The following is a 25939-nucleotide window of genomic DNA, read 5'->3' as shown; positions in this document are numbered from 1 at the left end:
GGGGGGAGGAGAAGGAGGTGGAGGGAGCGGGTGTCTGTCGCACGCAGCTCCAGTCCGGGCGGCCCCTGGGAGTGAGGGACGCGGCCAGACCTTGGCGGGACGGGGGCTGAGCCGTGCTAAGGACCTTGTGGGGCAGGTGAAGACGCCGGCCGAGTTTCCTCGGGCCCGGGAGGAAGATGCGGGTGAGTCTCGACCGCTTGGTAGAGGCTGGGGCCGGGGCGAGGGGAGCGGAGCAGGCCTGGGCCGGAGCCGCGGTGTCGCAGTGACGGCCACCGCGACCGAAGCGGCGCCGGGCAGGACCGAGCTGGGCGTTGCTGGGGCCCTGAGCCATGTTTAGGCTCGGCTCTCCCATCCAGGGTGGGAGGGCTGAGAGGGGAGGTTACGGAAGCGAGAGGTGCAGGCCCGGACCGGGGGCCTCGTGTCAGTACTTATTGGGGATGGGGGGAGGGGAAGCGGAGGGAAAAGGAAGAAAGACGGCGGTGCGATCGGAGTGCAGGTACTGAGTCACCACGGGTGGCCTCCGCGGCCCAGGCCCCGGGGCTTTGCTACGCCGGGAGCTACCAACTACGCACTGGGAAAAGGCCCTTTTCTGCGGAGAGGCGGCTGCAGCAATGTTCTCGTTGTGGCTGCTGCCGCTACCTCCACCTCTCTGCCCGTACACGCCGGGCTCTTGCTGGCCTTCGGCCTCTGTTAGCCGCGAGAGAATAGCCGGGTTGGGGGCCAGGCTCTTGGCCTCTGCGATGAGGAGGGGGCTCCCCTTCACTCCCCCCTCCCTCCTTCCGGGGACTGCGCTCTTCCCCCACCCGGGCTCTGCTCCCTCGTCCTTCTTTCCTGAGCTGCCTTAGCGTGTGAGGGCGCGGGGGCGGCGACGGCGGTGAGGAGGAGGAGGAGGAGGGCGGGCAGGAAGACCGCGTTCGCTTTCCGGTTCCTGATCGCGTAGCGTCCCCGGGTCTTCCCTGCCCGCCTGCCCGCCGTCGTTTGCCCTTTTCTTTGCCGTGATTCCTCGGAGTTGGGTATTATCCGCTAATAATCGTTCCTTTCGGCCGTTCTCCCACCGCCCTCCCCCCCCCTCCCAGGGGCTGAGACTGGCCGAAGGGGAGAGGGGGGAAGGGAACGGCATGCCCCCTTCCCGCCTGGTACGCTGAGGCTGCGGGTTCTGCTCGAGCTGGTCGGCGCCTCCGCCGGGCTCTGGGGACTTGGGACGGGTGACCTGCTCTGGCCACCTCCGACCGCGTGGAAGGTAGAGTGATCCTCAGGGCCTCAGAGAACCTGCGCAGCCGGGGTTGGGGATGGAAGGGGGGAGTCCGGCGGCCTCGGTGCAATTATTAGGGTCAGGTGCAGACTCCAAAGCCCGTTTCTCAGCGCCTTTGCTCCAGTGCAAGGCCTGAGCAGTGGTTCTAGAGTTAAATAGAATACCAAGACAGTCTACCTGTAGATATATACAACCATGGGAGAATTTAGTGCGTTTTAAGCTTATTGAAATGCATTATTAAGCTTTTAAAAATTGAATATTTTAAGATATTCGTTACATTCCTGTGTTACATATTAGACTTTTAGTTTATTTTATGTCTGATGTTATGTAGAACATATAATATACAGGGCGTTTCGAAAGTCTTGGTGCAAAAAAATCTTCACCAAGACTTTTGTGACACCCTATATTTTGTAATGGCATTAGTATAAGTAACAGCATAAGATTTCTTCTATATGTATGTGTGTATACATATGTGTCAAGGCAATAGTAAAATAAGATTATATTAGAACTAAAATTAATATATATTTGAATGAACTGTTGTTCCTTTCCCCCCCTCCTTGTGTTACTTTAATAAATGCTGATGGTGATTATTAGTTCCACAATAATTGGTATAGGTCTTTGCCATACTGTGTTGCTGAGAAGGAATTTACTAGGTTTCTCAAATTGCTTCAGAAGTGGGTGAGAGTAAAATAGTAAAGTTTTCTTTCAGAGTTGGTGTCATTTTTTTATACCTTAGATTGCTAGCAAATTTTCGTTTTAATTTTTATCGGGATAAAAATATTTTTTATTTTTATTTTATTTTAACTTTGGCTAATTTTTAAGGGACGTCTTGAAGGCCAGAGTGTGACACTGATGCTTTGCACACAGTAAGAGATTGATATTCATTCATGAATAGTGGTATAATTTAAAAAAAAAACATAAAAATCATAGAGCGATAGCCTGTTGCAAAAGTCATTTGAAGATAATGATGCAGTTATAGAAATAGGGAATTTGAGAGGTCAAATTTGTCATCCCATGCTTTCTGAAATGCTACAGATTTTCCATAACTTATGATTATGTTCCTGTGTTTACAAACATACAACAAACTACGATTTTGCAAAAGAAAACTCATTCCAGAAGTGTTAGCTATTTTGTGAGAGATTCTTTTCATTTAGAGTAATTATTGAAATTAAATGTCTTTTTTCCTAAATTTGGTTTTAAATTTTTTCTTTTATTGCATTCGTTTTTAAGTGAAATTGTAACAAATTTAAAATATTCAGAACTCTAAAGGTAATGAAACATGCTTCAATTTGAATATGCCTATTTTGGGGGAGCGTTCAATAGCACATTCTTAAGCTAGTGGAATATAATGTTACTAATTAAAGAAAATTAATTAAAATGCTAGAAATATGGATATCTGTATGAAATGAGTATGTTTAGAGTCCTCTTGAAAAACAAAGATCTTATGAGAATTTAAGATATTCTACTTTTTACCTACTATAGCACCTACTAAAGTGTCTTGCACATAAAAGATCAATACCTGAATATTTAATCAGTAGGATCATTTCTTAGGGTTTTTTAGGTCTTGAGAATTAAGGATGTGCCAAATTGTGTGTTTCAAACAATGTATGACATTTTGTCTAGTTTTTTAAATCAGAAATTATGTTTTTTTAGTAAGTATTAGAAGTTGGTTGGTTATTAGTAGAAGGCTAGAGGGATAGAGACCTGGACCTCTGATTTCTTTGATTTAGAGACCTTGGTGAGGAAGAAAAATCCTGCCATTACCTTTTCTGCAAATTCTAGTCTTTAGAGAGTTGCCTTGGGGTCCCAGAGAGTCTTTAAATGAACCCTGCCTAGGATCACACAAACCGGTATGTGTCAGAGGTGGCATTTGAACTTGTGTGTTTTGGCTTCAAGGTCAGCTCTCTCTCTTCTATCATATAAGGCACCTTTTAGGGTAGAAAAAACATTTAACATCTCAGAGTCTTGCCCATGAAACTAAGAAATGAGTATTTTTTCTGATTGTTGGGTCATTTAAATTTTGGAAGTATGAAAAAAACAGAACACTTAGATTTTATTTGGAAGGTCACAAGGAACTTCATCTCCACAGGAAATAGTTTTTCTCTTACTTGGAAGCAATTTCTCATCTGATTTACTTTAAACTCCTCTTAATGCACTTTCATGCTGATCTGTTGTTTTATTTATTTGTACTCCTTTCACAGTAACTACTCCTAACACAGTCTCTCCTAGTGCTTTGAGAATGATTGACAAATGTTTGTTGAATGAATGAATATGTATTGAGATAGAAATCTAGTCAAAACAAAATGAAGCAATTGTTAGCAATAGCATTTATATACCTATTATTAATTATTAATTCAAAGAACATTTATCTTAGTTCCTGTTAATATGCTAGGCACTAATGCTAGGCATTGGGGGCACAAAGACAAAAACAAAGCTGCTCCTTACCTCAAGGAACTTAGGTTATTTTGTGGGGAGCCAAGAAAAACAGTATTATACAGAAAAGTAAATTTATAATGTATACAAAGTAGAAAGTAATTTTGGGTGGCATGCCTGAGGGAACTGGGCAAGAATCAGGATATGATTCTGTAGGAAGGGGAACTAGAGCTGAAAGTGTTCTGAAGTGATGGAGAGGGGAGGACATTCTGGATATAGGAGACAATTTTTCAAAGGCCGTGAGACAAGAGATGCAATGTATGTGGGGGACAGCAAAGTAAGCATCTTTGCTTTATGAGAGAGTACAGTAAGCATGGGAAAGTAAATTGGAACTAGACTGAAGGATTTTAAAAGCCACCCAGAGGAGTTCATATTTTATCCATAAGACAAAAGGAAGCCAGTGGAGATTCTTGAGCAGAGAAATAACATGATCAGTCCTACAATATATTGCCAGGTTTGGCAATCCTGGGAAGGATGGATTGGAGCATGGAGAGTTTGAATACAGGAATATCAATTAAGAGGCTGTTGAGAATGCTGAGAAGAAAGATGATGAACTCCTGAATTCTAGGAGTAATACCTGTGGGGAGTGATAAGAGCATTTATTTGAGAGGTATTAAAGATGTAGAATAATCAGTGTTTGCTGCTTATTGGATGTGTGGGGTGAAGATGATTAGTTATATATCTTGATGATTGGAAGGATAGTGGTATGCTCAACAATTAAAAGTGGGGTAGATTTGGAGAGAGTAAGATTCTACAAACCTGGTAGCTGTTGCATGCCAATGTTCAAAAAACTTTTTGACCAGATTTTCATTCTTTAGTATTTTTGCTTTCCACAGGTTTCATATTTTTTGAGGTTTTTGAATATGGTAGTCTTTAAAGTCTTAGGCAAAGAGATCAGCAAAGAGCCCTATGGTATGTAAGAAGGAGCTAATTGAAGCATTGGTTAGAGCCAGAGCCTGGAGTTGGGAAGCCTTAAGTTCAAATTTGACCACAGACACTTAATAGCTTTGTGATCTTGAGCAATTCAATTAATCTGCCTCAGTTTTCTCAGCTGTAAAATGTGGATAATAATAGCACCTAACCTCCTAGTATTGTGAAGTTGATGTTAAATAAGGTGATATTTCTAAAGTGCTTGAACATAGTGCCTGGTGGCACACAGTAAATATAGATACTATATAAAGTGGTAGGTATTACTGTTATTAAAACCAGAATCACACCTTTTATTATGGAGTTTATTCTTCAGTTAATTTCAAATGCCTTTAATTTTAAAATAGATTTGGTATTTTGCTCAAAATAGTAATGTATTTAAAAATTGATGAATAAAATTTTAAGAATGAAGAGAATTTGGAGAAGTCTTAATTTGAAAAAATTGTTTTTCATATGCCATGTTTGCATATATAAATATAATAATTGTTTGCATTTATAAAGCTATCCACAGATATATGTCCAGATGGCCTAGGTGCATGAAAAAGCTATATCAAAAGAAATAACAAACTTTATGAAATGAAGTAGCATATGTGAATAGCACTTTGCAAATCTTAAAGCACTAGCAGATGTCATTATTTCTGGAGTTTTCAATATAGAAGACTTGGATTTGGTATTAAGTTAGTGGCTTCAACAATGGCATAAAGTTTTATCCTTAAATACTTTTAAAAAATCTTATGAAAGGTACATTTTAAAAGACTTACTCATGTTAGAACATGATTGTAAAAGAAGTCTTTGGAATGATCTTTTTTTTTTTTTTTCTTGTGAAAATCTTGTTATGACTCAGTATAACAAACCTAATTCTCAGAAAGCAAGAGTAGAAGTTAATAAGGGGGTACCATGAAGTAAGGCAAAGAGATAGGCCCAGGTAAGAGATCAATACATTGTTAACAGTAAAATAACTAATAATAATAGCTAATCTTTATAAATGTGATTGACTACCAGAGATAATTATATTCTCTTTTGCTCTCAAATGAAGAAACACATTCAGGCTAAATTGGAATAGCAATAGATTCTGTTCTTCTGGTGGCATTTTTGGTGTTTGTTGCAGCTTAGATGGGCCCTGGAAAGTTTTAGTGAGCCAGAATAATATAATGAGGGGAATACTGAACTTGGCTTAAGGAAAGACCATTTTTGTCTCATCTTTGATGTTAATTTTACCCGAGTCCTACTCACCTAATCTGTAAAATGGGGAAAATAATATGTAACTCCCAAAGATAGAGTCTAAGCCATGATGCAAGTGTTAGACATAAGTTTTTTCTACTCTCCCATAACCATGAGTTAGTTATTTGACCTATGCTGATCTTTTTACCCTCCTTCTGGGATGAGTCAATACTCTCAGGCTTTTGCATTTTCTGTGGGTTGGAATAATAGCTGTCCTGTAATATGCATTGTTACATTGAATGTGTTCTTACTGTATCTGGGGACCCTTTAATATTATTTATTCAGTTATTTTCAGTCACTAAGTAATTTTCCCAAATTAAAATTTCACTAAGGGCAGAGTAAACTATTTTTACTTTGATATGAACCCCAAAATTGAATCCAATCCGTAAATATCTGTGACTGCCTTGTAGAATCCATAGTTTACTTCAGGGCAAAGCTCAGGTACAATCTTAGTACTCTTGAAATTGCTTCATAATACTTTCATATGCTTATGTACATATTGTAATCCATCCCCCAATACAAAGTTCTTAATCAATTAAAGTTCTTTTTTTTTTCTTTAAGGTATCCTCAACATAGTGTTTTGCAGAGAGTAGGAACTAATGGTTATTAAATGTCATTTTTCATTATTAACATCTCATTCTCATCCTTTTTGTTCTTTTTTATTTTAGTGAGGTTCATATAGAAATGGACTAGAGGAAAGTCACTTCTGGTTTTGTTTTTTTAACATTTAATGTTCTGTGAATGAATTGTGCAAATGTGTAAAACGACTGCTCTATTTTATAATTGAATAAGTAAATGAAAAACGCTTGTGAAAAGCTTACTTTGTTGTCAAGAAAAATCAATACAATTTCTGCTCTCAAGAAACTTATACTCTAATTGAGAGAGATTAACACATTTTTAAAAAATTCAGATGTGAGGTAGATAGGAAGGCCTGGAAATCCTAAGGGCACAAGTAGACCGGGCTCCTTTGTCGGAAGAGACAATGCCAGGGGTTTTGAGAAGATGGAGGAAGTGTAGATGGTAAAGGCCTGGTGATCCTTGATTTCACCAGAAGGAATGAAGTTGATAACTCCCATGTTATCTGGTGAGTAGTTAACAGATTGGATAAGTTAATTGATTGAGAAAGATCCTGGGGTTATAAAATCACTTTCTCTGTTTTCAACAAAAGCAACTTCCCGGTGCTGGCAATAAAAGACAGGATAATGGGAATGCAGTGTCTCTTGTTCTGCTTCCTGTTCACTTCCCTAGCTTTGCTCTGGCTTTCACTTCCCAAGCAAGGTGTCTGTTGTGAAAGCTTTTTGCTTTTTATACTTTGTGGTGTGATGTCAATTAAAATGGGTTTTTTAAAATTATGGATTAAGAGGTCACACATTTATGGGCAACAGTTATTGTCTGTATTAATATTTTTGTACTATACATGTTCATTGCTGTGGCAGAACTGAATTCTTGGTGAGAAAATTCCTACCATTACAAATTGATGCTTGACCTGAAGCTTAAGTCTTAGCAAGTTGTCTGAAATATATATAGAGAGAGAAAGAAAGTAGGGTCACACAGCCATTATGTCAGAGGTGGAATTCATCCACTACAACATTGCCTGTTTCTCATCTTTGTTTTCATTTTTTCCCATTAGTGGACAAAGATAAAACAAGTTGCTCTCCTGCTGTGCTATTCTTTAATATTTAATTGTACAAGCTGATAAAAGTAACTGAAATTTGTAGTTGAATTTTGGATATAAATATTAGGATATAAGCTTATCCTGTGTAGGTTCCTTAAAAACATCTTTAAGTACCATTTCATTAATGGTCAGAACATGGAGAATAGTATGGACTCCATCTTATTTCAATGTGATTTTGATGTATGCTTAATATTTCAAAATCTTTTAGTACCATTCAACTTAGAAATTAGTGTCTAAATGTTTGTTTGTTTTTTTTTAAACCCTTACCTTCCGTCTTGGAGTCAATACTGTGTATTGGCTCCAAGGCAGAAGAGTGGTAAGGGTAGGCAATGGGGATCAAGTGACTTGCCCAGGATCACACATCTGGGAAGTGTCTGAGGTCAGATTTGAACCTAGGACCTCCCATCTCTAGGCATGACTCTCAATCCACTGAGCTACCCAGCTGCCCCTAAATGTTTTTTGTCAAGTTGATTGTGGTTAATATTTTGTGTCTGATGATCCGGTATAATGATAGCTTACTGTTTTAGAGCTCTTCAGGATATTTTGAGGTCTGGTATAGTGTGGAGATTTGTCTTTTGTCTATGAAAGATAATTTATTTCTCATGTATGTTTTTTGGCACCATGTCAACTTACTAGGTATTGGGTAGATGCTAAATTTTTATTGCCTTCAGTGATGTTGCACATTTTCTTCTGTTAACTTGCATAAATCAGTTCAAATCAGTATATTAACATTTATCTATGTGGCTACTAAGGGCTTTTGTATCCCCAACACTTAGGACAATAGTAGGCATGCAATAAGTGTTGATTGATTTATAATCTAATGGAGGAGGGCCATACACAAAAGAAACCTGGAAAGATGGGCTCTTCAGACTTTGAGAAGAGTTTAGAACTCTACTCTCCAGTCAGAGGGCAGAAGAGACTGCGGGGAGGTAGTATCCCAGTGATGAGATTAGAATAGATGAGCTTATCCTGGAAAGGGGCATCCTGTTCTGTGGAATTGAAAGCAGTCTGAGCTACAATTGCTACTCTGCATTGATCTTTGAATCTGGACCTTTCTGTAATTCCTAGTGACAGTGACCTTTGGACCTGAGTTGCCATCATAAAGCCCTCACTTTTCACATTCAAATCCTTGTGACTCAACCACTTTGTTCTATTTCACCAACATATTCTTGGTTGAGTTAATGCCTATGTTATCCATGGGGACTCTTGATTCTGTTATTGGATCTTAATCGTTTCATAGATTCCATCTTGAGGAAAACTAGTTCTGGCTACATTCAATTAGTCCAGTGGTGTATACTTATTATCTTTTTTTTAACCTGTTTATCAAGTACTTTTAACAGTGCCTATGAATCTTCTCCCCCCTCCCCCCTTTTTTTTTAATGCTTTCCAAATCTATCATAGTCAATTTACAGTTCTAAAAGTGGACTTTAGGACTGATTTTTGGGGCAGCCAGTTGGCTTAGTGGGTAAGGTGACAGGCCTAAAGTCAGGAACACTGCCATTCAAATGTAGCCTCATGATTTGATAGCTGTGTGACCCCCTGGGCAAGTCACTTAACCTTGTTTGCCCAGCCCTTTGCTTTTTGTCTTAGAGTTGCTTCTAAGACAGAAAGTAAGGAGGGGGAAAAAAGACTGCATCAGCTTTGATTTCAGGATTCTAGTCTTTGTCTGAATATATTTAGAGAATTCTTATCTTGAAGGGTCTTGCTGGAGTAGAAAAGACATTTTTAGATATCACCATCATCTATCTGTTGGCTCCAGTTTTCAGATTTGAAGTCTGTAGCCTCTATTTCTCCTTAGCATATGAAGAATTTTTCACTTATTGTGTCCAAATGGCTTTTTTGTGTCATTGGAGAAGATTCCTTATGATTGAAGGCACTATATAAATGGGCTCTTTTTAAACTATCTGTATAACTTTGATGTCTTCCAAATAAATCAAATAAATAATAAGATGTTTTAATTTGCCTCCTGTGGTCAAGAAATCATATTTAGTTATTTAGGAGAGATGATAATGGATTTAGATAGAACCATAACTGATTTATTATGTCAATTGTTTTTTGACCCTTTTGTGTTGGCTACATGTTTTAAATAAAGAACAGTTTCTCCATGTAGACAGCAAATCTTCCAAAATTCTTAGGTCTGTTTTGTATATTTGTTGGACAAGTTCAGAAGTGAACAAAAGGTTTTGTCATAATCAGCAAAGACATTATAAATGTCAGAGCATAGCAGCTTGTATAATAAATACCAAATTAGGGGCAGCTAGTTAGCACAGTGGATACTGTGCCAGGCCTGGTATTGGAAGAATCTAGGTTCAGATTTAGCCTCAGACACTATTTAGCTGTGGGACCCTGGGGAAGTCACTTAACTACAATTACCTAGTTCTTGACATTCATGTCTTAGAATTGAAACTATGAAGGTAAAGGTTTTTCTTAATGATAAGAAGATGCTCTTTAAACTCCTGGGATTTTTTCTGTTCTGTAATAGGTGTATTATTTTAGATACCTATAGATTTTTTGTTGTTGTTCATATATAATGTGAGTGCTTTGGAAAAAGCATAGAACATGTGGAGTAGATTTGTGATGCCTTCTGTTAAGAAAGGGTAGAATAAAGTCAGATTTGCCTGAGAAGAAATTTGTAGTTTGTTAGTGTCACTACAAAGTATTTAATTATGGATTTGCTGTCTAGCTTTGCAGAGAAGTTAGTTTGTCACCTCCTTTGACATCACTTCAATTTTTCTTGATGCTGCTTTTGTTTTCATTTTATTGGACTTTTTTGCAACTACTTAGAGTAAACATTTTCTATATTCTACTTCAGAGATCCTTTTTTGTTTCTTTAATTCTTTACTTAAGTCTTTTTTATGAAAAATTCGATGAATGTTGAGTTTTTATATGTATAATGCCATAATATATCTTCTTGTGCTAAGCACTGGGGATATAAAGAAAGGCTAAGGATTCCCTGCCCTGGGAAAGCTCACAATCTGATTGGAGAGCCAACATGAAAATACCCATGTACACAGCTATATACAGAAAATAATCAGTGGAGGAAAGGAATTAATATTCAGAGGGATCAGAAAAGGCTTCCTGTAGGTGTGAGTTAAGCTGGGATTTTAAGCCAGGAAATGGAGATAAGGAAAGACATTCCTGATGGAGGCAGACTGTGAAAATGTTCTGAGTAGAGAGATAGTGTTTCTGGAATCTTAAGACTAGTGCCTCAGGATTCAAGAGTGTGGGGATATAAGATATAAGAAGATAGGAAGAAAGGTAAGGATGGGAGAAGGAAGGGCTAGATTTTGAAGGGCTTTGAGCAGAGAAGATTTTTGTATTTGAGCCTGTAATTCCGTACATTTGTTTTAGGGTATTGATTTTATAGACTGAATTAAGGAGAAACATGTGGCAGGCAAACTCACTAGCATATCAGGCTATTGCAGCAGTAGTCCAGGCATGAGGAAATGGGAGTCTGCTGCACTAGAGTGTGATGCCAGTATCAGAGGGGTGAATGTAATGCATTTGAGAGATTTTGTGAAGATGAAAGTGACAGCCTTCAGCAACAAATTGGATATGGAAGATGAAAGAGTGGAGTTGAGGATGTTCATTATGTATTAGACACCTAAAGCTACTCAGAGGAATTTAATACAAAGATTTTTTTCCCATTAGAACACTTACTTTCTTAGCCTAGGTACATTAATGTTTCTGTGCAGAAAGTTTTTCAATTTAATGTAATCAATTGCCTCCATCCTTTGTTTGGTAAAGAATACATCTACTCATGTATAAGAGAGATGATGTACTTCTGATTTTTTTTAATGGTATGATCTTTAATATTCACATCAGGTGTACATTTAGAATATATTGTTAAATATGATGTAAATTGGGATAGTTAATAAAATAAAGATACAATAAAACATAGATAATGTTAATATAAAGTTTTCTAAGACAGTATGTGGTCTGCAGGTCCCTAATTTAGAGTTTAGTTGTCTTCCCTTCTTTTTGAGTTTGATACCTGTGAGGTATTGGTCTAAGCCTAATTTCTGTCAGACTGCTTTCCAGTTTTCCCAGCACATTTTACGAAATAGGAAGTTCTTTCCCAAGTAAAATTTCTGTTTTATTTAATTCTGGTCTACTGAAAGTCATTGTTTCTGATTCTCTCTTTTCTAGTCTCTTCCTTTGCTCAATCTCTGGACTAGTACCAGATGGTTTTGATAACTGTTGTATAATCTTTTTTAAGTCTTTTTTCATCCCCACCTCTTGTCAATCATTCCTTCAGATTTTGTAGATATAATGCTTTTCATTAAATTAAATTATTGTTAAATTAAAATTAAATAAAATTTATTAATTATTTAATCAAGTTATAAAGTATCCATTTGATCAACAAAGTATTTAAAGTGAAAATTAACTTTGGCAGTATTGTCATTTTTATTAAATTGACATCACCTAGTTATAAACACTGAATCATCCAACTTTTTAAATCATTCTTTGTTTCTTTAAGAAGCACATTGTAATTGAATCTATACAAGTCTTTTGTGTGTTGTGTGTGTTGTGATTCATTCCCAGATACTTGATGCATTTTATAGTTATTTGGAATAAGATTTTCCTTTCTATTTTTACCATAATTATGGATTTGGTTATTATATAGAAATGGAGTTGATGAGTTGATTTTTGAAGGTTAATTTTGTAGCCTATAACTTTCTTGAAGCTATTGTATCAGTTAGCATTTTTGTAATTCCCTTGGATTTTTCCAGCCTGCTGTTATATCAAAAAAGTATAAATGGTTTTATCTCCATATACCTTTAATTTCTTTTGCCTTTGTGTTAGCATTTCCAAAACTATGTCAAATGATAGTGGGAAGATTAGATATTCTTGCTTTATTCCTCTATATATTGAAAAAAGTTAGAGTGTTTTCACCATTGCAATAGATACTTGCTTTTGATTTTAGATATACTTTTTATTTCATTTTTTTTTTAAAAAGGTCTCTGTGCCTATACTTTGTAGGGTTATAGCACAAACGAGTGTTATACTTTGTCAAAGACTTCCCCTTCCCCAATCCATTGAAATAAACATGTAGTTGTGGATATTTGTTTTTAATAGGAGCAGTTTACATTGATTGTTTTCCTAATGTTTGACTATCCCTGATGTCTGGTATAATCTTGGTCCTAATGAATGATTTTTTTGGATGAATTGCTATAGTCTGAAGAGAGTTCATTTAAATGATTTTTGATTTATGGTATTTATTTTGTGTATAGATCAATATAAATATTCATTTATAGTTTTCATTTGATGCTTTATATTCCCGTACCTTGGGCATTAGGACTATTTTTCTCAAAAGAATTCTAGTGTAGTATTATCAATTTTTAAGAATAATTTGTGTAATACTACTATTACTTAAGTTCTCCTGTGAATCCATGAGGACCAAGAAATTTTTACTTTAGTATTACTTTACAGCTAATTTTGTTTGCTTTATTGAGATTGGGAGATTGAATTCTTTAAAATCTCTAAATGTTTTTCTCTCCAGTATTTTATATATTTGAGAATATTCCATTGTTTTAATTGTACATCAAAGATCTGTTAATACTTTTTATTTCTTTTGGCATTAACTGTGATTTCACCCATTTAGTAAGCTATTAAATTTTTTTTTACTCTATTACCGTTAATCAGATTGTCTAAAGACTTATTAATTTTATTAGTCTTATCAAAGAACTAACTTTTGGTTTTATTCATATTTTTTTTTAAATTTTTTTTATTTTAAACCCTTAACTTCTGTGTATTGACTTATAGGTGGATGAATGGTAACGGTAGGCAATGGGGGTCAAGTGACTTGCCCAGGGTCACACAGCTGGGAAGTGTCTGAGGCCGGATTTGAACCTAGGACCTCCCGTCTCTAGGCCTGGCTCTCAATCCACTGAGCTACCCAGCTGCCCCCATTTTATTCATATTTCTATAGGGTTTTTGTTTCCAGTTTATCTTTTCTCTTTGTTTAGATTTATTTGTGGCTTTTAATTTTTTAAGTGCATATTCAGTTCACGAATCCTCCCTTTTTTGTTAATATGTTTATAGGAATATAACATTTCTCTCCTGAGAACTGCTATAGCTGCATTCTAGGAATTTTGGTATGCTGTTTCATCCTTCTTATTTTCTTTTACATAGTTATTATTTCTATGATTTGTTTTTTGACCATTCATTTTAGTCCATAATGGTCCAGGCCTGCTTCTTTGACATCTATTGCTTTCTCTGTTCACTGTTGTCTACTTCCATACTTAACAACAACAACAAAAATCTCTTAAGGACCTTCTGGTTTTGTTTTGTTTTTTTGTCACCCTTGATTGCTGTATTTGTCTGTTTTTCTTATGTTTCTGCTATCTGAGATGTTTGAAAAGCATGTGATTTGATCAGGCCTGGTTTTCTTTCTAGGAATGCTTCTAACAATCTTTTACTGAATGTGTCTTTTTCATTACTGGTTAGGCCAAAGCATATCACTTTTGATTGCATCTTGAGCTCTCTTAGTCTTTAGAACACATTCTCTTCTCACCTGTGGTTTTTTTGATAGATACAGAATAGCTCTGTTATTTGAATTTCCCTTATATTTGAAGATCTTTCCCCTGGTTACTTCAAGAATTTTTATTATCATTACAATTGCTTAATTATTCTACGTGTTTTGAAGTTTATGAGATAGGGTTTATGGTGTTTTTTCCCCTGGATCTGTGGATTCCATCCATGAGTGGCACTTTGCTTTCTAGAAGTTTTATTTCTTACATTATGATATTCAAGTTTTTTGACTTGTCAAGGTCTTCTGAGAAAACTATAATTCTTAAGTTATCTCTTTATCCTGCTTTAAGGATAATGTTTTACATTGTGGAGATCATATTTTCTTTTTAACAATTGCTTTTTGCTTCTCTTTTCCCAATTTATCCTTCTTGTCTATATATTTTCATTCCTAAATGGTTATTCTCTTTGGTAAGACTTGACACTGCATTCAAGTTTTTCCATTCTGTCAGCAATTTGTGCTGTATAGACCATGCCTTTTGCTTCATAATTCTCTTTGAAATTAATCCTAACTTCCCACTGTGATTCCATGTACTCAGGAATGCATAGGATCTTCTGTCTCATCAGATGCTGATTTATTTTCTTTTGTCTTACAATATTTATTCATAGATGTTTGGACTCTTTTTAGCTGATTTGAAGACCATGTCCCCTTCTGCTATTAACATCTTTCCTCTTGGTTTATCTATTTGTGGTAAAGTTCTTCAACTCACTTTTCTTTGGTATCTTTGGTAATTTCAGTCTTTTTCCTTATGTTCCCCTAGCTTAATTTTTTTTTTTTTTTAATCCTTACCTTCTGTCTTAGAATCAAAACTGTGTAGTGGTTCCAAGACAGAAGAACAGTAAGGGCTATAAGGGGTAAAAGGGAATTGTGATTGGATGAATATTAAAAGGTTTGGTTACCAGGGAATTGAATAATAAAATCAAGTCAAAATTACTTTTATGGAAGTTTATTAACAAATGAGAAGAGGAAGAGAAAATAAGAAAATGAGAGAGAGGATAGGACAGGATAAGTAATCTAACATGCTAAGTAATTTGTTCTGGCCTCTGTTCAATTCAGGCAGATCTAATTAGTCCTCAGTTGAAGGGGGCTCAGCCTTGAGCCCAAGGCTGGAGGGCCTCAGAGGGCCAGAGATGAATGAAGCAGGAGCTTCAGTCACAGAATCTCTTTTTTTTTTTACATTTATTAATATTCATTTTTAACATGGTTACATGATTCATGCTCCTCCTTTCCCCTTCAACCCCCCCCCCCCGCACCCCCCCTACCCATGCGCATTTCCACTAGTTTTGTCATGTGTCCTTGATCGAGACCAATTTCCAAATTGTTGGTAGTTGCATTGGTGTGGTAGTTTCGAGTCCACATCCCCAATCATGTCCACCCCAACCCATGCGTTCAAGCAGTTGTTTTTCCTATATGTTTCCTCTCCTGCAGTCCCTCCACAGAATCTCTTTTGAAAGAGCAGTTCCTTTAGAGAAGTCCAGGAAGGTTTAGTCTTTACACTCACCACTGTTAATTCCAAGGGAGAGATTAAGAGCAATCTCACCTAATCACCAAGGTCTCAGCCAACTCTCCAGGTTCAAGTCATGAACAAAAAGTGAGCTCACAGGAAGTTGTCACTCCCTTTTAAAGGGGTTTCTTTTGCTTCACTTAATGTGCTTTCCTCTTAGTTTATGTGTCCAATCACAGCAGACACTTTTCTTAGGATTGCCCAGGAAGTAGTCAGTAAATTCTGATTCATTATTCACTCTAGTACCCATGGGTCACAGACTTCCCAGTTTGTGAATTAAGTGGAGTTGTTTACACTTTTGGAAATTAGATTTAAGAATGGGCAGGGTAGATTTAATCTCATTATCACATTCCCACATTCCCCTTATCCTTTGGGAGATGAATCATCTTGTATGCCTAAAAATCTTAAAACTACAATAGTTAGAGATTAGAGGGGAATAGAAGAGAAAGAGAGAGCAAAACCAATGTTTTGCTAGACCCACTGACAAAAAGCCAATTGGGGGCAAAACCATTTGGCATAAGAGTTTACAATTCAAAATAAATGTGTTTAATTTCATTTTAACTTCATTCTGGATCATCTCAATTCAGTGTGGGTTTCTGCAGGCATCTTTCTCCAAATAGTCCATTTTCTGGATTCAGAGCATTAACAGGCTTCTTTTCCTGAAAATTTTCTCAAACAAAATTTCAAATCTAAGAATTTTATGAAAATGCAATCCACCCCCCAAGAGGGTGTTGACCAACACCCAGATCAGCTCAGAATACATCATTGAGTTGTGGGGTGTGAGTCAATTATCAAAAGAAAAACAAGTAGAAGAAAAATGGGAGAAATAAAAAATTCAAAATAAGAATCAAAATATCAAAAATCTATGTACATAAAAATTTTTAAGTGAGCAAGAATAAATTTATAACAGGCCCTTGAATTAGGGTCCAATTAAAGTAAATTCTGTCCTTTAAATCTGTAGGACAAAATGCAGTAATATTGCACTTACCCATTGGCAGCCAAGACTACGGGAAGTTTCCATACCATAAGAGAACAAAGAAGACTAGATATTTTATGTAAAAGGAAAATGTCATTCCCTGATCTGATTTAACTTCATTCTCAGGGATAGGTGAGCCAGAATGATGGCCAACCTTCGGTACTTGACTGGCAGTGTAGTACAAAGTGTCCTATGCCTTAACATATGTCAAGCGTCACAACTTCGAGTTTCATACTAGGTTCAAGATCTTTAGTATTGGCATAGAAGTTCAACAATCCTACTTGGACTGGTATGGTCTTTTTTGTCATTATGCTCCATGGCACTATGCAGTTTCTCATCAATCCTAATGGGACTAGTTGGTCTCCTTGACCTTGTGGCTCTTTTGTTCCCTTCTCCTCGAATCAGACAGAATCATTAATCACAGTTTTATAACATTTATCAATAATTGGCAGGTTACCATAGTCTAAGGCTTTGGGGTATGCATTAATATTATAGTAAATATATTTAAAACTTATATTACTGTAGAATCAAAAAAGATTGATATTGATTATATGTACAAGAAATAAAAAAAGGAAAATCAAATATTCTGTTAGAAAAATAAAAGGCAATAATAAAATAAAAATTCAGGAATTCAATGTGTTCCCAAAAATGGTGCCCACTACTATCTCCAATGCTTGTGATAGGATACAGTCAATCACTTTCAGTAGAAGGTGCTCTCTTTACATGTGAGCAATGAATCCAAGAGTCCTTTTCTCCAATTTTTATAGCTGTTGGAGTGGTTAACAATATTTGAAACGGACCTTCCCAGGAAAGCTGAGTTGCTCCAGTGCTCTGGAAATTCTTTATATACACCTTGTCTCCTGGGTTCAGGTCATGAAGAGAAAGCTCTATTGGTCCTGCTTATGCTGCAGCTCCAGATTCATGGAGTTCATGCAGTTTGTGCTGTAATTCCTGTATATAGAAAGCAATAGAAGTATCTCCCGCTAATAGTGATGTATATGCAGGAGAAAAAGGCTTAGCCTGTACAGGGGGATGTCCAAAAAGCATCTCATATGGTGAGATGTGTAATCTCTAATGGGCTTGCTTCTAAGATAAAATAGAGCCAAAGGGAGAATGTCAGGCCATATTAAATGTGTCTCAGTGCATAATTTGCCAGTCATAGTTTTAAGTTCTCTATTCATCCTTTCGACTTGGCCTGAGTTCTGGGGGTGATATGGTACATGGAAGTTGGGAGTTATTCCCAAACAGTAATATATTTCAGATAAAACTGAATTGGTAAAGTGACTTCCCCTGTCCAAATCAATACGTGTAGACAGGCCAAAACGAGGAATGATTTCTTTTAAAAGCACCTTGACAACAAAAGCCACTGTGGCTCCGGCAATATCCAGCCTTTGGCATTGTTATGAAATCAATTTGCAGGTGCTCAAAAGGTATGTAAGCCAGAGGACACCCACCAAAAGATTTGCCACGAAAGATATGCTGATTATATGCTTGGCAAGTAGGGCAGGCTGCACACATTTTAGAGGCTATAGTTATGCCAGGAGCTATCCATATTCTTTTAATATGGTCCACGATGCCCTGGGTTCCAAAATGACCATTTTAATGAATAGATTGGTAAATTTGGTGTTAAAAAAGTTCTAGGGAGCAGAGGTTTTCCTTCAGAGGATACCCATACTCCATTAGTCATTTTTGGAAGGTGATAAATTTAAATCATCAGTGGTTGTTAATGTTAAAATTAATTCAGGCCCTTCTAAGGCTACTAGCTTTGCAGCAGTATCTGCTCTATAACTTCCCCTAGAGATAGGGTCAGTGCCACCTGTATGGACAGAGCAGTGAACTACAGCTAGGACTTCCAGGTAGCTGGAGAGCAGAAAAAACTTCATTAATGATTTTTGCATTAGCTATAGATTTTTCAGCTGAGGTTAAAAATCCTCTCCAGCCATAACATACCCACTGAATGGCAAATTCCAAATACATAATTGTGATAATATCTCATTATCACAGGGCTAGGCAATGGGGGGGGGGGGGAGTAAGTGACTTGTTCAGATTCACATAGCTAGGAAGTGACTGAAGCCAATTTGAAATTTCTGTTTTAGGCTATGGAGGTAGCTTAAATTCTATCCCAAGATCTCCAAGCTCTAGGCCTGGCTCTCTGTCTCCTGAGCACCTCATTATTATTATTTTTTTACTTTTTAACTCCTTCCTGTCTGACTGTTTCCCCAAGGCTGTGACAAAGCCATTTTAGCCTTCCATGCTTGTCAATTAACATTTCTCTATGTCTGGCCAAAGAGACTTCTGGGTTAAAATAAAGGGTCCTAATTGGATAGCTGACTCTTTTACACAACACATGTGTGCTTGTACACACACCCTCTGCTCCACTTTTCTCTCTTACTTCTCTGACTGAGCTCTGAGAAGCTTTTTGATTTTTAGGGGATTAGGAGGAGACTTTAAAATTGAATTCTATTACAAGCCCATCAGTAGGATTGGGGTGGGGGAGTGTTCTGATCGAGTACTTTTAAGAGTTAGGTAATAGCTGCCTTTGTTGCAAGTTCATCAGATTATTATCTCATTGGGATTCTTAGTGTCCTAGACCAGGTATCAAACTAAAATAGAAATAGAAATGGATCCCTAGGCCCATGAGTTGTTCAGTTTGAAACTTCTGTCCTAGATTATAGAAGCAGTTTATAAATTGCTTTATCTCTTGTGTATCATTCCTATTTTGGAGTTTTCTGAGAGGTAATAAAGTTTAGAATAAATGCCTATAATCCTATCCCTTGTTACTCGTGTTCCCCTGAAATTCTTTCTAGTTTACACAGTAATGACTAGATTATTTGTTTTGATTTCTAGACCCTGTAGAAAGGTATTTCTTAATATATTTAGACAAAATTCAAATACAGCAAAAGTTTAGAAATTAGCAGAATTTTTATTAAGATTTTACCTGTAGTGACATAAAAAATAGAAAATTTTCTTTCAAAATATTTTAATGCTTTTGTATATTTATAATTTCACCAATGTAAGTATTCTTTCCATCAGTGCAGATCTGAATTTAATTTTTTTGTTGTCTTCCTGCTGCTCGACTATCCCAGATTTGTATATTGACTTAGTGACTCAATGTACTGGCAATCTAACTGCATGTTATAGGATAGACAATAGAGATTTTTACCTCCCATGTGATTGTAAGGAAAATCACTTGCTGTATCATTTTATTCCTAATATTCATCTATAATATTGCTTTTTGTGTGTCTAAACCTTCCCCTACTTTTTTGCAAATTTTGAGGGAAACTTCCATAACAGTCTAGAAATGTATCCTTTTCCCTAAAATATACTCTAAATTGGGATATTTGAGATGCCCCTTCCCTAAATTGGGAATGGGAATTCTGATGTCTATAAACAGAATTGTCATGAAATTGGGTGTTTGCTAAAAGGGGGGTTTTAAGTTCAATATATTAAAAGATGGTCGCCAGAGGATTGAACTATTATCAATCCTCATTTAAGAATAACACAGAACTATTAGTTAGGAAACCAAGTCTTTAATCAGGAGAGGGATAATAATTCTTAGGCCTCCACACAGTCACATGCTCAAACCACACACAGAGCCCAAGGCTCTGGCTACTCTGGGTACTGCTTCCTGGGAGTGATACCAGGCTAGATGAAAGCTCTAAGGAACCAAGAAAATTGGAGAACTCCTTGGGGAACTAAGGACAGGAGTATAGTTGATTGGCCTTACAGTGGCTGCAAAGAAATGAGGGTTCTAGACAGGATTATCAGGGAGAAGCTGATGCCTCAATGGACACAGAAGGAAAGGGTCCAACCCAGGACTGGCTACCTGGGAGAGGACTTTAATACTATGGGAGAACTTCCAGGACAAAAGGGTACTTAACATCTGATTGAATCTGCTAGCTCCACCTAAAGTACTTTAAGGGTTATTGTTAGTGTGAAATTCTGAGCCTGGGATTTCCCTCCAGAATAAATTTTCTTGTGACAAGTTCAAACTTGGGATCTTCAGACCTCACACTGCTACAAACTTGGGGTTCTCTTAGATTCCATGCTGACAATTAAGCAGTTATTTCTTTTAGTTGTACTTCTCAAGGTATCTTGTGTGATAATCAGGAGTAGCTCCTTAATAAATTGCACTTTTGAAAATGAATCTTGGATTTGCAGAGGAGTGCTTAAACTCTTAAGAATGACAAAAGCAGTCAGCTAGGTGTTACAGTTGGTAAAAGCACTAGGCTTGGAATTAGGAAGATGTAACTTCAAATTTTGCCTCCTTACACAACTGTGACCTTGGGTGAGATGTGTAGCCTTTATCATCTGTGAAATGGGAAAAACAATTACACTTAACTGAATTGTTATGAAGACCAAATAGGATGACATGTTCACTGCATTTGCAAACTTGCCACTCCTTTATCAGTGCTAGCAATTACTACTGTGTGAAGTGGAAGTCTTAAGAGGATCTTGAGGTAAAAGATGTACCCTTTTAGCCACTTTTCAGAGAGAGAGATAGGGAAAACCGTCAGTTAAAATGCAATGCCTTATCATGGGGAAGAGAGTCAATTGACCTGAGACAAATGACCCCCAAAGATTTACCAAGAAATGTGAGGCAGTGCCTCACGTCATTGACCTAAGAAATGTCCAAAAATTTACAGGAAAAAAAAATCCCTTAATTATAGGAAAATCCTGATACAATCAAGCCTACCTGAAGGGATTATAAAGATTTTTACAAGGATGTTGGAGACATGTTTTCCTTTTAAATGGAACTAAGGTTTATAGATTTTCCCTCCTACCATAGGGGATTAAGAGGTCTTTGTATTCCCTATGTGGTGCAGTAATCTTGTCTTGCTAAGGGAAAGATAGTGTAATCTTGTCTTGATGGGAGAAGGATGGGGTTGGGTAATCTCATCCTGAAGAAGGGACTAGCTTTACTAACTTTTATTGGAGTCCTAGGGGTATTGATCTTGGAATTATTACCTTGGGAATAACACTACTTTCCTACTCCATATACAACTATTAGTACTCCTAGAAGGCACCCTGCCAGTGGTGGAATGAAATTAATAAGAGTTAGGTATATATTCTCAAGAGTCTTGCAAATCTACTCAAAAAACTTTAATTAAATAATGAGGTTAGAAAACTGCCTTTTATTTATCATGTTAAAACCCTAGAGGACATATAGGGTAAAAAAGTAGTTAAGATATATCTAGAAATTCCTAGACAAAATTAAACAAACGATCCAGTCATAAAACACATGATCTTACTTTTCTGTATTCAGAAAATACCCAACTAATGACCAACCAGCAAGGCAAATGAGTTCTAGTGAAAGAAGACAATTATGTGTCACTAGATCTTAGTAAGTGAAACCTTAGTCTGGAATGGAAGTTTTAAGAGAATGCCTTTTTCAGAAGTTATAGTTAGATAAAAGTCAAGGGAGCATTATACATTAAATTAGATTTACTTAAGTGAGTAAGTAATCTACAGGGTAGAAGCAGAGATCATTTGTATAAAATGGAAAGTGAAAAGAAAAAGAAAGTGAAAATGACTTAAACATCAAAAGTCAATTGGGGCAGCTGGGTAGCTCAGTGGATTGAGAGCCAGGCCTAGAGACAGGAGGTCCTAGGTTCAAATCCGGCCTCAGACACTTCCCAGCTGTGTGACCCTGGGCAATTCACTTGACCCCCATTGCCTACCCTTACCAATCTTCCACCTATAAGTCAATACACAGAAGTTAAGGGTTTAAAATTAAAAAAAAAAAGTCAATTGAATGGAATATACAAAATATTTACTATTGAACTTCCCTTTGATTTTTGGCAGAATTCTAGGTTGAAGTTATTATTTTGAGAGAAAATTATAATGAGCTTTAAATAGCATTTCCTTACACACATTAGGACACAATGAAGGTTTTAGATGAAACCTTGAATGTCCATTTCATTTTGTTTGCTCTAAAAAAAATTTTTTTTTTTTGATGCCTTCTGTTTCTTTCATCCTTATGTTATTTCAGTCATGTCCAACTCTTCATGACCCCCAAAAATACTGGAGTGGTTTGCCATTTCCTTCTCCAGCTCATTCTACAGATGAGGAGCTGAGGCAAATAGGTTTAACTGATTTGCCCAAGGCCATACAGTTATCTGCATTTTCCCTTTCCAGGGAACTTCCATATAAGAATATATATATACACACACACACACCCAGGCCTAGTGATATGGTGAACCTTTTATAGACCCTGTGCCATGCCCTCAACTGTGTGCCCTACCCCCTGGATGCATGCAGTGTCCCACCCACCCCTGTATGTGGGTCCAGGCTGTAGGCTGGTCAAGCCAGGGTAGAGCTCCACAATGAAGGTAGAGGGGGGCCAGGAGTGATGTAGCCAGCCATGCTCCACCCCCATGACTGGAGGGAGGCTTGAGTGTGACACACACCCCACTTACTCAGAATGGGCTGGGCTACCAGCCGACCAAACCAGGGCAGAGCTCTGTGGGGAAAGCTCCAGTACCCCATACCCCCTCCCCTTGTGTTCAGAGATGGGGCCAGGCTGGGCAGGGCCATAGCTGTGCTGCTCTAGCCAGAAGAGGAGGCAGGGCCCCAGGTCCACTGACAGTGGCCTTACTCAGCCCCTGAAACAGTAGAGGGAGACTAAAATGTCCTGCCTGCCCATTCCCACAAAGATCTCTACATGCCATCTTTGGCACATGCCATAGGTTCTTCATCACAGACCTAGAACCTCCTCCTGTCTCTGACCTGACTATACACGGATCCACCTAGCTGCTTGTAGATGAGTTTTTTTCAAAAGGGGGGATGGGATCAGCTCAACTGATAAGTTGAAAATGTCCCAAAATGTACAGTTTCTACATTTGCAGAAATCCAGTCCTCCAAAGAGAGGTGGATTGGAGAGTGCCCTCTCATATCTTTATTTAAGTACTGTTGGAGCTTTTGTTACTACATTCACTTTTTTTTACATTTATTAATATTTATTTTTTAGAAAAGTTAACATGGTTACATATAATTCATGCTCTTACTTTCCCCTTAACTTCACCCCCCCTCCCCCCATGGCTGGCGCGTATTTCCACTGGTTTTAACATGTGTCATTGATCAAGACCTATTTCCAAAATTATTGATAGTTGCATTGGTGTGGTAGTTTCGAGTCTACATCCCCAATCATGTCCGCCTCAACCCATGTGTTCAAGCAGTTGTTTTTCTTCTGTTTCCACTCCTGTAGTTCTTCCTCTGAATGTGAGTAGCGTTCTTTACCATAAATCCCTCAGAGCTGTCCTGGGTCATTGCATTGCTGCTGTGGTACAGAAGTCCATTACATTTGATTTTACCACAGTATATCAGTCTCTGTGTACAATGTTCTTCTGGCTCTGCTCCTTTCACTCTGCATCAATTCCTGGAGGTCTCTCCAGTTCACCTGGAACTCCTCCAGTTTATTATTCCTTTGAGCACAATAGTATTCCATCACCAGCATATACCACAATTTGTTCAGCCATTCCCCAATTGAAGGACATACCCTCATTTTCTAGTTTTTTGCCACCACAAAAAACGCAGCTATAAATATTTTTGTACAAATCTGTTTATCTATGATCTCTTTGGGGTACAAACACAACAATGGTATGGCTGGATCAAAGGGTAGGCATTCTTTTATAGCCCTTTGAGCATAGTTCCAAATTGCCATCCAGAATGGTTGGATCAATTCACAACTCCACTACATTCATTTTTGATGTATATAGTTCCTTCCATTTTCATTGCTTTAGTCATTGTACATTTTCTTCCTGCTGCATCAGTTCATGCATATCTTTCTATATATTTCTCTTTATTAATCATATGCATCATTTCTTACAGCATAGTAATACTCCATTACATCCATGAACCACAATTTGTTTTAGCTGTTCTCCAACCAATGAGCATTTTTTAATTTTCAGTTCAGTAACTTTATTACAGTAATTTCATTGCACAGAAAGAAATTGTACTGATATAAGTGTGCAGTATAATAGCATAAATATAAATTTCCACATCGGCCAAGTCCACAAGTGAATGTTTCTTTACATCAGGTTCTCCATTTCTGTCGGACAGTGGTATGTTTGATTTTTATTATTTTAGACTCACAAGTTAGTTGTTGATCAGAGTTCTAAAGTCTTTGAATTGTTTTTTCTGAATTATCATCACTATACAAATTATTCTTTTCATTTCAGTCTATAGCAGTTCATGAAGAGCTTCCCAATTTGCTCTAAAACTATTCATTACCATCATTTCTTATGGCACAATAATATTCCATTACATTCACATACCATAATATGCCATAATTTATTTAGCTATTTTCCTATATACATCCTCTTAGTTTACAGGGGGAGTTTTGCTACCTTGCAAGGAGTTTCTATAAACGCGTGGATCTTGGGGCTTGGACCTTGTAGTGGTGCAGCTAAGTAAAGAAATATGTACATTTTTAGTAACTTTTGGGATTTAAAAGTTGTTTTCCAGAATTGATAGCTCCATCAACAGTAGTATACCTGTTTTTCTATAAGCTCTTCAAAATTTGTCATTTCCCTCTTCTGTCACTTTGACAAGTGGGATAGGTATGAGATGAGCCTCAGAGATGCTTTAATTTTTAACTACCTATTTATGATTTTAGAGAATTTTCTCCTTATATTTACTAATAACTTAGATTTTATTACTTTGAAAACTGTATCCTTTGACCATTTGACAAGTTAATGATTATAAATTATAAATTTATATCATTTCCTTATAACTTGGAGATGAAATGAAAAATAATAAAGTGAATAAATATGAATTTTTAAAGGATCTATTTAGCACTGTTTCATGACTTTTTCCAGCTCTGTTCAACAGCATGGGAGTAGGTGTTTGTTGAGTAACTTTGAGATGATATATAAATGGTCATAGGGACAAGGGAACAAGACAGGAGACTTGAGGGTAGACGGTAATACTATAGGGAGATTGGGAGCGGAGGAGATTCTAGCCAGCACAAGAGTTATGGCTTGTAAAAGTACTAAAGATGTGAAATAATTAGAGACCACAGTGACAGTGAAGAATAGATTTAGGGGTAATAGAAATAGACTAGGACTGGTAATGATTCGATAAAGTAATGTCAGAGTTCTTGAATATGAAAATAGAAGCTTTTATGCTGGAATGTCCAAGGTTTTGAACATTCCTGTGTATAACAGGTTGAGTAGAGAAGTGGAATTTGGGAAATGAGCATATTGAGGAACTGAGAAATTTTAGTGTGTGAGGGTGCAGGAACACATATGTTGAGGTTTCCTAATATGAGGGCAAGTGAAGAGAACATTTAACAAAGGAGGAAGAATGTTCTGTGGATTGGTAAATAATTGCCAATAGAACCTAGATTTAGTGCTACATTTCAATAGACTGTATCCCAGGATGGTCACAGAGAAAGTTTGAAAGGTGGCAGTGGGAAA

The 25939-nt window shown here is 37.3% G+C and overlaps 1 protein-coding gene across 1 annotated transcript in view; it reads left to right on the top strand.

The window, feature by feature from the left end:
- Positions 1-94: 94 nt before the first annotated feature.
- The window catches only part of CUL1 (cullin 1), a 110083-nt gene continuing 84238 nt past the window's right edge, over positions 95-25939 (top strand). The window contains exon 1 of the mRNA XM_044678803.1: positions 95-182. The gene's annotated coding sequence lies outside the window, so the exon portion shown is untranslated. The remainder of the gene's footprint in view (positions 183-25939) is intronic.

This window comes from Gracilinanus agilis, chromosome 5, assembly GCF_016433145.1.
Source record: "Gracilinanus agilis isolate LMUSP501 chromosome 5, AgileGrace, whole genome shotgun sequence".
In the NCBI taxonomy this organism is placed as follows: domain Eukaryota; kingdom Metazoa; phylum Chordata; class Mammalia; order Didelphimorphia; family Didelphidae; genus Gracilinanus; species Gracilinanus agilis.
This window is presented reverse-complemented; position numbering and strand designations above follow the sequence as displayed.